At 43.5% G+C, this 17,287-nt stretch overlaps 1 protein-coding gene across 2 annotated transcripts in view; it reads right to left on the bottom strand.

The window, feature by feature from the left end:
• The window catches only part of KIAA0040 (KIAA0040 ortholog), a 42,989-nt gene that overhangs the window by 4,465 nt on the left and 21,237 nt on the right, over window positions 1–17,287 (bottom strand). Inside the window, exon 1 of one of the 2 annotated variants that reach the window (XM_047076966.1) lies at window positions 8,780–8,822. The exons of the other annotated variant lie outside the window; for it this stretch is intronic. The gene's annotated coding sequence lies outside the window, so the exon portion shown is untranslated. Of the gene's footprint in view, window positions 1–8,779; window positions 8,823–17,287 lie in introns of those variants that run through there. 2 annotated transcript variants of the gene reach the window in all.

Genomic DNA, 17,287 nt, shown 5'->3' with positions numbered 1-17,287 from the left:
CAAGGAAATTCAAGAGGCCTTCTGGTACAAGACATTGTCTGGGACCCAAAGATCAAAGACCCGTTGATTTTCAGCTGGAGAACTTAGAGATCATCGCAACCAATGCTCTCACTGAAAGATTAAGACTCTGAGGCCCAGAGTGGGGAAGGGACATGCCTAAGGCCACACAGAGGTGCCACAAACACCCAGAGTTGGGGATAATGGGTCAGTTTCTCTTCCAAGGCTCCTGGGAAATCAGAAAAACCAGGATGATGTTACTTTATATTTGTGTTTTACTTGATACTTTTCTAGCCACTTTCACATGAGTTATGTTTTTAGAGAGAGAACAGGATGTTTATGGAGAAAACCGCTGGGGACCCAGGTTCACAATCATTATGAAGTCCAGGTTTCATTCTGTTGTATTTCACTGGGGCATAAATGTGTGGCCCCTCCTGGGGAGTGTGTTATACTCAGGGGTTGTCCACAGAAGTCTAATTCCTTGGATAGCACTCTGTAAGTTCCGCACGTACCTGTGTGTTCACTCAAACTCCACCCGAACTCAGTCCTAGCCTGCTGGCATTTGGGCTCATGCCCTGAGGATGTAATCTACACACTTTATGTAGTTGTATAAACGGGTGCCTACTGCTGAAATGCTTGGTCCTTGAAAGTGAAGTAATGCTATATAATGGCCCTGATATGCCGGTCACCATCCTGGGCACTCTACACCTATTGACCCATTTTGTTTCATTACAACCTTAGGAAGTAGGTACAGGTATTTTCCTCATCTTACAGCTGGAGAGACAGAGGCAGAGGTCACACAGTGAGTGAGTGGCAGAGCTGACCTGACTGATTCTGGGGCGTTTGACTCCAGATCCCCAGGTTGCGAGCCCTTCATAGGTGTCGCTCTGAGCCTCCTATTCCTTTGTGTAGAATTAACCCGTTTTGGCAAGTAGCCCAGGATTTATAGAATCTTACAATACTTGGCTATTCCCCAGATTGACTTAAAAACGTTTATCCCAATCTGTTGTAGAAGAAGACTGCACAGTGATTTATTTCCCACTGTTAGATACTTCACAAATGCATGAAGATACATACAATAAAAATCCAGTCCTGCTCAAGGGGAGGTTTATAGAAAGCATATGACTGCCTGAATATAAACTCAACTCGCAACAAAGAAAAACATTCTGAGAAGTCACACCCCTTTGCCAGAGGCTCTGTGTGAGCCCCTCAGAAGCCCTGGAACATCATGTGCCATGGATATGCTCACACGCCATCAAGCCCACAGGCTCTTTGTCGAGAAAAAGCACCCTTGGGTATCCTCCCCGCCCCCTGCCATCAAGGCCAATCCACTGACTTGCTCCTTCTCACACACTTGGGTCTCTGGATTTCCCTTCTTACTTTGCCGTCACCTTTGCTTTTACTTCAGCCCTTGTTTGGCCCCATATTTTTTTTTTTTGGCCTATCTGGAGGGATTTCCATGCTCTCTTGAGGGAAGACTTTGGGGGCTTTTCACTAATTTGATCCACACATATATTTTCCTGGGACCAAATGCTCCTCATACCGTATTTCTAGGACTCAAATTAGATACCACCACCACATTTGTTGACAAACTACTCTGTGTCAGATGTCATGCTGGTCCCTGCAGGGAACATAAATGCATTAGGAGCCCACTTTTGGGTTCATCCAGGGAAAGAGAGGAAGGGCTTTGAGCCCTTGGAGAATATTAGGGCAGTTTTCATGAAGGTAGAGCCACCTGAGGAGGACCTTGAAAGATGAGCAGGACCTTGACAGGGAAACATGGGTAAAAGGATGTTCAAAGATTCTAGGCAGAGAAACTTCTAGAATATGGCAGGAGAACAGGCTGTGTTCTGGTGAGCCTGGGGTTCAGGGCGGGAGAGGGGAGGACTGTAGATTGTGGCCAAGGTAGAGAGGGCCTCCATAGGGTGTGTATTTATTTGGGGTCTTTATTTATTTTTATTTAAAAAATTTTTTAAAAAAATTTACATCCAGATTAGTTAGCATATAGTGCAACAATGATTTCAGGAGTAGATTCCTTAGTGCCCCTTACCCATTTAGCCCATACCCCCCCTCCCACAACCCCTTCAGTAACCCTCTGTTCTCCATATTTAAGAGTCTCTTATGTTTTGTCCCCCTCCCTGTTTTTATATCATTTTTGCTTCCCTTCCCTTATGTTCATCTGTTCTGTGTCTTAAAGTCCTCATAGGAGTGAAGTCATATGATATTTGTCTTTCTCTGACTAATTTCTCTTAGCATAATACCTTCTAGTTCCATCCACATAGTTGCAAATGGCAAAATTTCATTCATTTTGATTGCCGAGGAATACTCCATTGTATATATACACCACATCTTCTTTATCCATCCATCAATGGACATTTGGGCTCTTTCCATACTTTGGCTATTGTTGATAGTGCTGCTATAAACATTGGGGTGCACGTGTCCCTTCAAAACAGCACACCTGTATCCCTTGGGTAAATGCCTAGTAGTGCAATTGCTGGGTCGTAGGGTAGTTCTATTTTTAATTTTTTGAGGAAACTCCAAACTGTTTTCCAGGGTGGCTGCACCAGCTTGCATTCCCACCAGCAATGCAAAAGAGATCCTCTTTCTCCGCATCCTTGCCAACATCTGTTGTTTCCTGAGTTGTTAATTGTAACCATTCTGACAGGGGTGAGGTGGTATCTCATTGTGGTTTTGATTTGTATTTCCCTGATGATGAGTGATGTGGAGCATTTTTTCATGTGTCGGTTGGCCATCTAGATGTCTTCTTTGGAGAAGTGTCTATTCATGTCTTTTGCCCATTTCCTCACTGGATTATTTGTTTTTTTGGGTGTTGAGTTTGTTAAGTTCTTTATACATTTTGGATACTAACCCTTTATCTGATATGTCGTTTGCAAATAGCTTCTCCCATTCTGTTGGTTGCCTTTTAGTTTTGCTGATTGTTTCCTTCACTGTGCAGGGACCTTTTGATGAGGTCCCAGTAGTTCATTTTTGCTTTTGTTTCCTTTGCCTCTGGAGACACGTTGAGTAAGAAGTTGCTGCGGCCAAGATCAAGGAGGTTTTGCCTGCTTTCTCCTCGAGGATTTTGATGGCTTCCTGTCTTACATTTAGGTCTTTCATCCACTTTGAGTTTATTTTTGTGTATGATGTAAGAAAGTGGTCAAGGTTAGTTTTTCTGCATGTCGCTGTCCAGTTTTCCCAGCAACACCTGCTGAAGAGATTGTCTTTATTCCATTGGATATTCTTTCCTACTTTGTGAAAGATTACGTGGCCATACATCTGTGGGACCATTTCTGGGTTCTCTATTCTGTTTCATTGATCTGAGTGTCTGTTTTGTGACAGTACCATACTGTCTTGATGATTACTGCTTTGTAGTGTAGCTTGAAGTCTGGGATTGTGATGCCTCCTGCTTTGGTTTTCTTTTTCAAGATCGCTTTGGCTATTCGAGGTCTTTTCTGGTTCCATACAAATTTTAGGATTATTTGTTCTAGCTCTGTGAAGAATGCTGGTGTTGTTTTGATAGGGATTACACTGAATATGTAGATTGCTTTGGGTAGTATTGACATTTTAACAATATTTGTTCTTCCTATCCAGGAGCATAGAATCTTTTTTTCCATTTTTTTTTTTTTTGTGTCTTCTTCAATTTCTTTCATTAGCTTTCTATAGTTATCGGTGTATATATTTTTCACCTCTTTGGTTAGATTGATTCCTAGGTATTTTATGGTTTTTGGTGAAATTGTAAATGGGATCGATTCCTTGATTTCTTTTTCTGTTGCTTCATTGTTGGTGTATAGGAATGCAACTGATTTCTATGTATTGATTTTATATCCTGCGACTTTGCTGAATTAATGAATCCTTTCTAGCAGTTTTTTGGTGGAATATTTTAGGTTTTTATATAGAGTACCATGTCATCTGTGAAGAGTGAACATTTGACCTCCTCCTAGCTGATTTGGATGCCTTTTATTTCTTTGTGTTGTCTGATTGAAGAGGCTAAGACTTCCAATATTATATTGAATAACACTGGTGAGAGTGGACTTCCCTGTCTTGTTCCTGACCTTAGGGGAAAGCTCTGTTTTTCTCCATTGAGGATGATATTAGCATTGGGTCTTTCATATATGGCTTTTATGATCTTGAGGTATGATCTTTCTATCCCTACTTTCTTGAAGGTTTTTATCAAGAAAGGATGCTGTATTTTGTCAAATGCTTTCTCTGCATCTATCAAGAGATCATATGGTTCTGGTCCTTTCTTTTATTGATGTGATGAATCACATCGATTATTTTGCAGATATTGAACCAGCCCTGCATCCCAGGTATAAATCCCACTTGATCGTGGTGAATAATTTTTTTAATGTATTGTTGGATCCAGTTCACTAATATCTTGTTGAGGATTTTTGCATCCGTGTTCATCAGGGAAATTGATCTGTAGTTCTCCTTTTTAGTGGGGTCTCTGTCTGGTTTTGGAATCAAGGTAATAGTGGCTTCATAGAAAGAGTTTGGAAGTTTTCCTTCCATTTCTATCTTTTTGGAACAGCTTCAAGAGAATAGGTGTTAACTCTTCCTTAAATGTTTGGAAGAATTCCCCTGGAAAGCCATCTGGCCCTAGACTCTTGTTTTTTGGGAGATTTTTGATTACTAATTCAATTTCTTTACTGGTTATGGGTCTGTTCAAATTTTCCATTTTTTCCTGTTTCAGTTTTGGTAGTATATGTTTCTAGGAATTTGTCCATTTCTTCCAGATTGCCCATTTTATTGGCATATAATTGCTCATAATATTCTCTTATTATTGTTTTTATTTCTGCTGTGTTGGTTGTGATCTCTCCTCTTTCATTCTTGATTTTATTTATTTGTGTCCTTTCCTTTTTCTTTTTGATCAAACTGGCTAGTGGTTTATCAATTTTGTTAATTCTTTCAAAGAACCAGCTTCTGGTTTCATTGATCTGTTCTACTGGTTTTTGTTTGTTTGTTTGTTTGTTTTGGTTTTGATAGCATTAATTTCTGCTCTAATCTTTGTTATTTCCTGTCTTCTGCTGGTTTTCGGTTTTATTTGCTGTTCTTTTTCCAGCTCTTTAAGGCGTAAGGTTGGGTTGTATATCTGAGATCTTTCTTCCTTCTTTAGGAAGGCCTGGATTGCTATATACCTTCCTCTTATGACTGCCTTTGCTGCATCCCAGAGGTTTTGGGTTGTGGTGTTATCATTTTCATTGGCTTCCATGAACTTTTTAATTTCCTCTTTAACTCCTTGGTTAGCCTATTCATTCTTTAGTGGGATGTTCTTTAGTCTCTAAGTATTTGTTACCTTTCCAAATTTTTTCTTGTGGTTGGTTTTGAGTTTCATAGCGTTGTGGTCTGAAAATATACACGGTATGATCTCAATCTTTTTGTACTTTCTGAGGGCTGATTTGTGTCCCGGTATGTGGTCTATTCTGGAGAATGTTCCATGTGCACTGGAGAAGAATGTATATTCCGCTGCTTTAGGATGAAATGTTCTGAAGATATCTGTTAAGTCCATCTGGTCCAGTGTGTCATTCAAAGCCATTCTTTCCTTGTTGATCTTTTGATTAGATGATCTGTCCATTGCTGTGAGTGGGGTGTTGAAGTCCCCTACTATTATGGTATTACTGTCAATGAGTTTCTTTATGTTTGTGATTAATTGATTTGTATATTTGGGTGCTTTCACATTTGGCACATAAATGTTTACCATTGTTATGTATTCTTGGTGGACAGACCCCTTAATTATGATATAGTGCCCTTCTTCATTTCTTGATACAGTCTTTACTTTAAAGTCTAGATGGTCTGATATAAGTATGGCTACTCTGGCTTTCTTTTGCTGACCATTAGCATGATAGATGGTTCTCCATCCCCTTACTCTCAATCTGAAGGTGTCTTTAGGTCTAATGTGGGTCTCTTGTAAACAGCATATAGATGGATCTTATTTTCTTATCCTTTCTGTTACCCTATGCCTTTTGATTGGAGCATTTAGTCCATTGACGTTTAGAATGAGTACTGAAAGATATGAATTTATTGCCATTATGTTGTTTGTAGAGTTGGAGTTTTGGGTGGTGTTCTCTGGTCCTTTCTAATCTTTGTTGCTTTTGTTGTTATATTTATTTATTTATTTAATCTTTTCTCCCCTCAGAGAGTCCCTTTAACATTTGTTGTAGGGCTGGTTTAGTGGTCACAGACTCCTTTAATTTTTGTTTGGCTGGGAAACTTTTAATCTCTCCTTCTATTTTGAATGACAGCCTTACTGGATAAAGAATTCTTGGCTGCATATTTTTCTGATTCAGCACATTGAATAAATATATCCTGCCACTCCTTTCTGGCCTGCCAAGTTTCTGTGGATAGGTCTGTTGCAAACCTGGTCTGTCTTCTCTTGTAGGTTAAGGGCTTTTTTCCCCTTGCTGCTTTCATGATTCTTTCCTTCCCTGAGTATTTTGTGAATTTGACTCTGATATGCCTTGTTGATGGTCAGTTTTTGTTGAATCTAATGGGAGTCCTCTGTGCTTCTTGGATTTTGATGTCTTTGTCTTTCCCCAGGTTAGGAAAGTTTTCTGTTATGATTTGCTCACATAACCCTTCTACCCCTATTTCTCTCTCTTCATCTTCTGGGACCCCTATGATTCTGATGTTGTTCCTTTTTAGTGAGTCACTGATTTCTCTAATTCTTTAATTTTTTTTTAACATTTATTTATTTTTGAGACAGAGAGAGACAGAGCATGAACGGGGGAGGGGCAGAGAGAGAGGGAGACACAGAATCTGAAACAGGCTCCAGGCTCTGAGCCATCAGCCCAGAGCCCGACGCGGGGCTCGAACTCACGGACCGCGAGATCATGACCTGAGCCGAAGTCGGATGCTTAACCAACCGAGCCACCCAGGTGCCCCTCATTTCTCTAATTTTTAAATCGTGCTCTTTTGCCTTAATCTCCCCTTTTTTTTTCTGTTTCATTATTCTCTATAAGTTTGTCTTCTATATTGCTGATTCTCTTCTGCATCATCCATCCTTGCCACCGTGGCATCTATTCGAGATTGCAGCTCAGTTATAGCCTTTTTTGTTTCATCCTGACTAGTTTTTACTTCTTTTATCTCCACAGAAAGGGATTCTAATCTATTTTCGACTCCAGCTAGTATTCTTATTATTGTGATTCTAAATTCTGGTTCAGACATCTTGCTTGTATCTGTGTTGGTTAAGTGCCTGGCTGTCGTTTCTTCCTGCTCTTTCTTTTGTGGTGAATTCCTTCACTTCGTCATTTTGAAGGGAGAAAAGGAATTAATGAGGTAAAAAAATTAAAATAAAAAAATATTAAAAGAAAAAAGGAAAAAAAACTCAAACGCAAAAAAAGAAAATCAAATAAATGATGCTAGATCCTAGGTGTGTTTTGGTCTCGGTGTTGAAAGTGGCTTGATGGATTAGAAAAAAAAGGGGAAAGAAAAGAAAAAAAAAGGAAATCGTTAGAAAATTTGAAAAAATGAATACACTGAAGTAGACTAAAATGAAATGATAGAAGTAAAATAGAAGTGAAAAATTTACACAAGAGTAAACAATAAGTAGAAAAAAATTAAAGAAAAATATTTTTAATAAAAATTGAAAATAAAAATGAGTTTTTTCTTTTTCTGTATTAAAGAAAAAGAAGAGAAAAAAGAAAAAAGAAAAAGAAAGAAAACTGAATAGATGGACCAGCGAACAGACTGAAATAAGACTCAAATTACTTTGTTTTCTCCTAGAAGTCGAACTATGAAGCGCCTTATAGTCCATAAAATAAGTAGGTGGAGAGCCGTGTTCCTGAAGAGCGAGGTTGGCCCAGTTGGGCGGGGCTTAGGGTAACGGCTCCGTTCTCCACTAGATGGCGCTGCTTAGCTTCCTGGGGTGGGTTGTTGTGGCGCTTGTAGGTGCGTATGCGCATGCGCGGGAATGGTGCCAATGGAGTCACCCAGCTACCCGGTCTCGTGTCGGAATCCTGCTCTCCCCGGTCGGCAATCACGCACCGTCCTTTGTCTTCGGCTTCTGTCTACTCCCCGCTTTTACACTGTCTGTGACCAAACGGCACCTCCCTCCTGAGTTTTGTCTCAGATGCGGCCGTTTTTCCCAACCCGTTATTTCTGAGGGACTGTGGCTTTGATCCGTTCTGCCCGTCTGCGGGAGGGTCTCACTGAGCCACGTTTGGGTGCTGGCCGCACCCGGGAACGTTCGCGGGACCGTGCTGCTGCCGACGCCCAGAGACTGAGGCCGGGTGCCAGCCCACCCCAGAGAAAGTTCGCGAGCTAGTGTAGCAGCAGCGTTTCGGGGATTATGGAAAATCACAACACGCGTCTGGCACCAGGCTTCACCCTTAATGACATCGTTCCAGCACCAGCGAATGTGGTTGTTCTCCCGGGTCCACTGGCGCCTTGCCTTTGGGGACCCACACAGCCTCTACCAGGTGTCCTCCCAGCAGGGGAACCGCCTCTCCCGTGTGGCCCGAAGACCCCCGGACTCCACTCTGCTCCTGGGGATTCGCCCTTCCCGCCCGAGCACCGCCAGGTATGGAGCTGTGGCATTTCAGCCTCTGCGCTCCCTCTGTTTACAGTCTTAATGGAATTTAAACCCTCTCCTCTCTCCTTTCTCCTTTTTGCCTTTTTAGTTCAGTCCCTGTGGCTGTTTCCACTTTTCCAGTTTCTCTCCAGCTGCTTTTGGGGGGGTGCTTTGCCTGTATTCCCTCCCCCCCATCTCTGTCCTCTCTCCTCATGTAAAAGTGGCTCCCTGCCCTCTGTGGCTCTGTACCCCACTTCACCTTTCCGCGCCGCGTACCTGCTGAGTTCTGTGGTTCAGGTTGTGCAGATTGTTGTGTTAATCCTCAGATCCGTTTTCTAGGTGTGCAGGACGGTTTAGTGTTGGTCTGGCTGTATTTCATGGACGTGAGACACACAAAAAACTTCCATGCTGTTCTGCCATCTTGGCTCCTCCTCCTTTTTAAAAAAGTTTTTAAATGTTTATTTCTGAGAGAGAGAAAGAGCACAAGTGGGGGAGGAGCAGAGACAGAAAGAGGGAGATACAAAATCCAGAGCAGGCTCCAGACTCTGTGCTGTCAGCACAGAGCCTGATGTGGGGCTCAAACTCATGAACCGTGAGATCATGACCTGAGAAGTCAGAAGCTTAACCGACTGAGCCACCCAGGCACCCTTGGTGTCTTTATAATAGTAGGATGCCCTTCAAGAAAAGATAAGGGCCTGAGAAGCGCTGGAGAATGTTTTAAGAGAGCTCTTCATCCATTTAACAAACATTTATTGAGCACCTAATACATGCCCCACACTGTGTTAGGTATTAGGATTCAGTGAGGAAAGCTAAAGACATGGTTTCTGGTAACATGGGGCCTTGTATATTCCAAGGAAGTTGTTATTATTGAGGGATCATGTCATAAAGGACAAATAAGCAAATTTCAACTTAGGTTGCTTAGTTGGCTGAAATAGAAGCATGCATTTGAATTATGTTTATCTCAATGTCTCAGGCCCTCCTACCCCTCCCAACCTTTGTCTCAAGCTCGTCCATCCTATGACACCTAAAATAGCCTTTGAATAAATAGATTTCTTTTCCAGCGAAAGCTAATTCGATAATTCACTTTTGGATTCCTGAAGGTACTTATTTGAGTCTACTCTCCATATAGCCAAAAAGAGTATTCATTAACATTTGGGAGCCCAGTCTGGGGAAAATTCAATTAAAAAGGTATTCTTTATATTTTTTAATCTAAGAATTCTCTTCTAGGCCCCCCAGGTTACTTGCTGAGCTCTGCTAATCTATACTGTTTCATTAGTATTTATGAGCCTCTCATTGTTAGCATTTCCAGGAAACAATCAAATATCTCCTTGGTGGTATGAATTAAAAGTTTGAGCTTCCACAGAATGTTTTGTAAAAGGAGCCAGACTTCGGGCCTTAGAAATGCTCTCTGGGAGGCACCATTATTTTGTTGGATCTCAAGTATTGCTGACACTGTTTGAAAGATAATTCATCTATTCTTATAAAACCAACAACAGGCATTAACCAAACACGATTGTTTGATGATTGTTGTTATGAGGGTTGGTGAGAGGAAAAAGAAGGGGGGAAAGTTACTTTCAGTTTCCTTAAAACCAAAAATTATTCATCTTTATATCCTCCATAGTATCTCACTGGAGAGAGAGTCATTCATTCATTCTTTCTCCCAAGAAGCTTCGATCTGTCTATGTTGATGGCTAACAATGATCCCAGAGCCAGGAGACCTGGGTTTGAGCCCTGGGTCAATGTGTGTAACCTTGGTGAGTTACCGAACCTTAGCTACAAAATGAAGTTAATGAGCTTCCCTCGTAATGATGTGGTGAGGATTAAAAGAGCTCAATATATTTAATGCATTTTGTAAACTGTAAAATACTATAGAACATAATGTATGAAATAGTGAGTTATCTCCAGATAGCAATGGATTAATTCTAGCCTTGAGCTTTCCTTTTCCCCCCCTTACCGCCATACCCAATCCTCATCACCAAAGAACCATAGGCCCCCACCCCATCCAGATGAAGAGAACTTCACAGGTAACCTCGCTGCTTATGGCGGTCAGCAGGTCTGCGGCTGTAATTCTAGACTCTGGCATCTGTCAAGAGGGATGGAGAAGGGTTCTTTGAGGGAATCTGTTGGTGTCTAGAGTATTATTGATCTCATAAAGTAAGGCCTGGGGAAAATACCTAGCCCTCGGTGGGCCCAACCCCTCTCCCTGTCTTTGGAATCCCTGGAAGTGTACAGGGATGGGTCTTTCCACAGAGAGATCTGATCCATCCCTGAGAGCCAAGAGCCTGGTTTTCCTTCTGGTGCTCCCCAGCAGGGGGCAGAGCATGCTACTTTGCATTTAGTCTCTCTTTGTTCCTGATTGTTAGATGACATAATACATGTAAAGCTGTAGAATAGTGTCTGTGGGGTAGTAGATGCTTTCTAGAAATGTTATTGATAAAGATCATGATAGTACCCAGTTAAAATCCCTAAGAGCAACTCCACAGTGACCTCCAAGTGGTCCAATTTTTTTGCCTTCTTTAAGGGGTAGGGTGAGGTGGGAGGTTCAGGTTTCTCTCAGAACCTTAAAAGATTCCTCTGCTCAGCTGCTGACTCCAGGGTGTGCATGGGTGGGGGCGTCTTATAATTGAAAGTTGGCAGCAAAGACCTCTCTTTGGCCTTTCCTCAAATGCTTCCACTTTTCTACCTCATGCTGTGGATATCACTGTGTTGCTTTAACTCTTCACCCAAGGATGGACTTCTAGCCAGGCTGGCTGCTTAAGAGTCACCTAGGGCATTAGTTAAGTGCAGATTCCTGAGCCCTGCTCCTGGAGACACTGACGCAGTAGATCTAGGGTGAGCCCTGGAATTTATGCTTGTAACAAATAGCCCGACGATTTCTGGACAATTGTCAGGTTTAAAAGCTGTTGTATAAGCAAGTTGTTGCATCAGCATAGGAGCCTTGTGTTGAATGAAGGAATGGGTCATGGGTGAGAGGAGGTGGAGGCGAGGTTTATGTTTGTGCACAGCAGCACGGTGGCCTGCTGTGGGGGGGCCTCTTTAGGCATTACCTCTTGCTCTCATGTATTCAGAGCATCTGGGCCAAGACTGCTTTCCCAGAGGTCACAATTCAATGCGGTAAACATTCATTGAACACCCACTATGTCACCAGCCCTGAGCGCTTTCCAGTTGAGCAAAGAGGAGAGAGAAAAATAGCAGAAGTATAATGTGATGAGTCCTGTGGTCAAGTTCTGTGTAAAGGGACATGAAGACAGCCCAGGGGAAGGAGTAAACAATTTGGTCTAGAGAGGGTTACAGGAAAGAAATGAAAAGGAAATTATAATCAGGGCAGGTGTCTGCTCAGTGATTCCTTCAACGACTATGTATGGAGCACCTGTTTCATGCTGAGAACTGTGTTGGGTCCTGGGTGACCGGGAACAAGCAGACTGGGTCCCTGTTCGGGTGCTCAAAGTCTAGTGTGGGAAGCAAACACTCATCAGAAAACCCCACATACAGGTGTGAAAATAGCATACGGGAAGTGTGACAGAGGAGAAGCCCATGATGCTTTCAAGGAGGTGGGGCAGGCTCTGGGTGGGGAGGATTCAACCACGATCTGAGCAAAAACATGGTCAATTACAAGAGCAACACATGGTCAGGGTATCTATAAAGTCTTGAAACAGAGTAAACTCATTTAAAGCATCTTCAAGTAATATGCTTGATAGGTTTTTCTTCAACCCTCAGCTACCTTTGCAGGTGAAGTGTCTTTAAATTGGAAGCCATGAGTTCAGTTGCTAATGAGTTATAAAGTGTCCCCCAAAAGTCTAGAAGTATGTGTATTTCTAGGGAAATATGTGTTTTGTGCCTTTTCTCAGTCAAACAGTTGGAGCCACTGCTTCTTCTGAAAAGGACGTGAAATGACAGTGTGGCTGAAGTCAGCAGCAGCGAGTGGGGGTGACAGTGGGGTGACATGAGGCCCACGAGGCAGGCGGCCCCCACACCCACAGGGCTTGTAAGCCGTGTTAGTGGCTGGTGTATGCTGCAAGAGCCAGGGGGGGTAAGCAAACGAGGGGACATAATCCATATGTGTTCTCCAAAGAAGAGTATTGCTGAGGTGAGAGGGGACAGGCTGGCAGGGACAAGAGTGGGAGGCAAGATTACAGTTGTTCAGGGAAAATGGCAGCAGGGATGAGGGCGAGGGTGGTGGCGGAGGGAGGGACAGGTGGCCTGACTGGGGCATTCTCCTATGGACGGTGGGAGAACTCTTGGGCAGAGGGGCATGAGGAGGTGTCCCAGGCCGTGCTCTGCTTTTCCACGCCCACCCCTAGTCCCTGGTCAGGTCTCCGAGTCTGCCGCGTTTTATTGTTTTCAATATGGGAACCTCATCGGTCTCTGCCTGACTCCCTGCTATTTCTCCTGGAGGTTTAGAACATCTTATTAAGTCCCAGCCTCTCCAACCCTGCCTGCCCAAACCTTGCCCCTGCAGTTCTTGCAAAAGCCCTATGGTTACAATAATGTCACACACTTCAGAAACCAAGGTGTGCTGGCAGCGAGGGCACTGAGTAGAACCTCAGTCAGTAGTTTTTAACAATGCTGCTCTGGATACAGATTTTCTTGACGGTTCTCCCCGTGCTCACCTGGCATGCTCAGATGCCTTCTAATAGATTTAAGTACTGTTTTGTACAAAAATGGTCAGATCACAGCAATAATCTGCTAGTGGAGAATTGCGCTTATAACTTAAACATGGTTCCAGGCATGATGAAACAGCTATCTGTATTTTCCCCAGTGTAATTAATGGCTTCAAGTACCTAGTTCTGATGCAAAGTTGGAGGCTCTTTTCTTCCCCCAACGTATACATTTATGGTATGTAACTAGATATTAAGTATTAGAAGAAAATAGATAGTATTTTTCCTCAGAATCAATGTTATAATTATGGGTGCAATTTTGAACAAGAGCACACATAGGTCATCAATATAAAAATGATTAAGGTACTATGATTATTAGAAATGATAAAATGATGCTTTATCATATAGACATCCTGAACTGGAAGAATCCAGATATGGGTCATTTGGTTGGGTATCCTCACTTTATTTGTAAGGCATGTGGGACCAAAAGAGGCTGTGATTTGTGGAGGTCACACAGCTGACAACTGGTGGAATCAGGGCCCCATCAATGTCTTCTGACTCCCAGCATCACCTCCTGCCAAGGTCTCCCTTACAAAAGTCTTCACGAATAAGCATTAAGGCAGCTCTTGGCAACATGCCCCCATATCCTCGTCCTGGGCTGAGGCTAGACTACCCTTCTTAGCCCCCTTAAATAGTCGTGGGACCAGGTGACTGAGTTGTGGCCGAGGGAACGTGGGCCTGGCTCCTGAAACCTGTCCCAACATCCTCCACATTCACTCTGCTTGTTCCCTGGCTGGCTAGATGCAAAGGACCCAGCAGAGGACTCCAAGGCCGCTGGGATGGTACAGGAGAAGGTGTTTCGGAATGACCACGAGCAGAACACCCCTACTGACCACACTGAACAGTAGAGTAAGTGAGAAATAACCTTTGTTGGGTAAAGCCATTGATTTTGAAGATTGTTGGCTAAACCTGTTAGCCTATCCTGACTAATATGAGTGAAAAAAAGGTAGCGTTGGGGTAATGATTATAACAAATATGCAGTGAGGTCAACAACTCTCCTGGAGAGTTTGCAGCTTTGACCAGAAAGGAGTTTAGCCAAGCACTTCAGAGTGCTGGTTCTGGGACCAGATACCCTGTGTTCAGATCCTGGCTCTGCTACCCACTGACTGTGCCACACTGGGAAGGTTACTTTCTGGGCCTCAGTGTTCTCATCTGTCAAATGGAGTTCACAATAGTAGGTTGTTGTGAAATCTAAGTGAATCAGTAGAGGTAGATAGAGCCTCTCAGAACTGAGCCTGGTGATAAATGTGAGTCCTTATTTTTCGACCCCAAACCAAAGGCTGGCCAAAAGAAACATCTCTCAGCTCCTCAGCTAATAATGATTTTGTCTGCCTTTTTAGAATTGGGAACGGTTCTGAAGTTATGACTTTGACTATATAGGTCTCCTTTAAGAGGCATTTCTCTCCCCCTCTTTTCTCTAGTTTTCCTGTAGTAAAGAGATTTTTTTCAATGTTTATTTATTTTTGAGAAAGAGACAGAGCACAAGTGGGGGAGGGGTAGAGAGAGAGGGAGACACAGAATCTGAAGCAGGCTCCAGTCTCCAGCCCCAAAGTGGGGCTCAAACTCATGAACCACGAGATCATAACCTAAGCCAAAGTTGGACACTTAACTGACTGAGCCACCCAGGCGCCCTAAGATATTCTTTCTAACTTATTCCACTCATCCTTCTTTTTCAAAGCAACCATTTCAGAATTAAAATATGCACAGGCATCACTCAGAAGCAGCATCATAAGGACGTGGATACAGTCTATTCACTCTCTCTCCATGGATCCCACCTCATGGGGCAGAGTGGGATGCGAGCCTCCTTCCTCACCCCCACACCAAACCGTCCTTCATCTCTTCCCTCTTTCTTTCCTTCTGCCAGTGTATTTAATGAGCTCCTAGCATATTCTAGTCCTAGGCACCATGTTCCTAGGCACTGTGGATACAGTCATGAATAACTCAGATGTGGTCAAGCTATTTACTTTCCATGAGGAGAAGGGCAAAGTATGTTGTTAGTACTTTAAGGAAATAATTGGCCTGGCCTGTGTGGAGGTGACTTTGAATGGAGATCTGAAGAATGGCAAGGATCCAGTTGTGTGCAGAGCTTAGGAAAGGGCCTTCTGAGGGGCAGGACAGCAGGGTTAAGGCTCTGAAGGGGGAAGAGCTCGGCTGACCCCAGGAGAGGAGGAGGCCGGTGCCCGGGGGCCTGTGAGCACCCAAGGTGAGGCATGGATTAAGCTGGGCAGCCCTGGCAGTGAGTACAGAGGACAAAAAGTGGAGAAGAAAAGAAAGGGACCGAAAAGTTCAGACGCCCTTTTCTTTGTCCCCATTGTTGTCACATTTGTCCAGTTTCTCCTTCCTCCAATTCATCTTTCCAAAGTCTGGAAGTGGTCATGTCCCCCTGCTCAGCCCCTCTTTGACTCTTCATCGCTTGCAGGATAATCATAACTCCTTCGCCTCCTATCATCCCAGGCTCATCTCCTACCACCGCCCTTATTACTACATTTTCCAGAATTCTCCCCAACATGCCTGCTCCCTCCCATTGTTATGCTTCGGCACATGCTGTTCTGTCTGCCTGGAATGTCTTCTCACCTTCTTCCCTCTGTCCATTCACGGGAGAGCTCCTTGTCCCTCAAGCCTCCTCTGTGGGGGAGGGCCTTCTGGAACTATCAGCTCTCCACTCCCAAGCTTCCCCACAGCAATTTCTTTCTCTTCTGAGTTCTCACAGGGCCAATATCCTCCCATAGTTCTTATATTACTATATTATAATTATTTGGGTTTTTTTTGAGAAAATTATAAGAATACAGAAAAGTACAAAAAGTCATATGTAATAATATTTTATATGCATATATTAATATATATGGTACTTGTTGACTCTTTTCTCTCACATTCATTGCAAGCTCCTGTATGGCAGGGATTCATACTCATCTGTGTAATCTCACACCGTCATTCAATGTCTATCACACAATAGGTGCTAATAAGTATTTGGTGAATGAATGATGTCTTTCAATGCTCAGGCTAAGCAGGAGACTGACCGTATCCGTGGTTCTCCCAGGTAAGGGTGGAATTGTGTCGCCTTCCTCACGTTTTTACGTTGAAGTCCTTACCCCCAGTATCTCAGAATGTGACCTTAGTTGGACACAGCACTGTTGCAGATGTAATTAGTGAAGATGAGGTCAGGCTGGAGTGAAGTGGGCCCAGAATCTAATGTGACTGGTGTCCTCCATAAAAAGGGGAAGTTTGGACATTGAGACAGACATGCACAGAGGAAAGACACCGGGAAGAGACAGAGAGAGAAGATGGCCATTTACAAGCCAAGGAAAGAGGCCTGCAACCCATCCTTCCTTCGTGGCCTTCAGAAGAATCTGACCTTGCCAACCTCTTGATTTCAGACTTCTTGCCTTCAGAACAACATGAGATAGATACATTTCTCCTGCGTAGGCCACCCAGCTTGTGCGTTGCTATGGCAGCCCCAGGAGGTTAAGAGGTCCCTTTTGCTTCACCCCCCACTTCTTCATCAGCTGGTCCTATGAGCTCTGTCTCCAAAATACGTGTCCAATCCAGTCACTTCTCCCCATTCCAAGACGAGGTCAACATCATCTCTCACCTGGATTACCGTGACAGCTGCCCAACCAGTGTCTGGTTCTCTGCTTCTGTCTCTACAGGCTGCTCTCTTCACACACGCCAGATGATATCACCCCCCAGCCCCACACCTCCACTCCCTGCCTGGCTTCCCAAGGCCTGCAGAGTAAAGTCTAAACCCTTAACATATCCCACAAGTGCCTCCTTCATCTGGCCCTGCCTCCTCTAATCTCATCTTGTACCCCCTTCTCACTCACAGGTCCTGGATGCACCTTACTTTAGGACTGTCCACTCCCCTCATGAACTTCTTTGCCCCTTTGGTACATTTGTTCTCAGATCTTGGTGTGATTGACCACTTCATAACACTCAGGGCTTACCTCAAATGCATTTCCAGTCAAGTGTAACCTCAGCAGGAGGCTTTTTTAACTAAGAAGCCCAACCCCCAATCAACCTCTACCACGCCATCCTGTCTTACTGCCTTTGTAGTGTTTCCCACTCCTAAATTTCTCATTCGATATATGATGCTCTGGTCACTTTATTTACACATTTATTGACTGCCTTC

This window comes from Lynx rufus, unplaced genomic scaffold, assembly GCF_022079265.1.
Source record: "Lynx rufus isolate CCGP_SWC_20201006 ecotype Redwood Valley unplaced genomic scaffold, mLynRuf1.p SCAF_15, whole genome shotgun sequence".
NCBI classification, from domain to species: Eukaryota; Metazoa; Chordata; class Mammalia; order Carnivora; family Felidae; genus Lynx; species Lynx rufus.
This window is presented reverse-complemented; position numbering and strand designations above follow the sequence as displayed.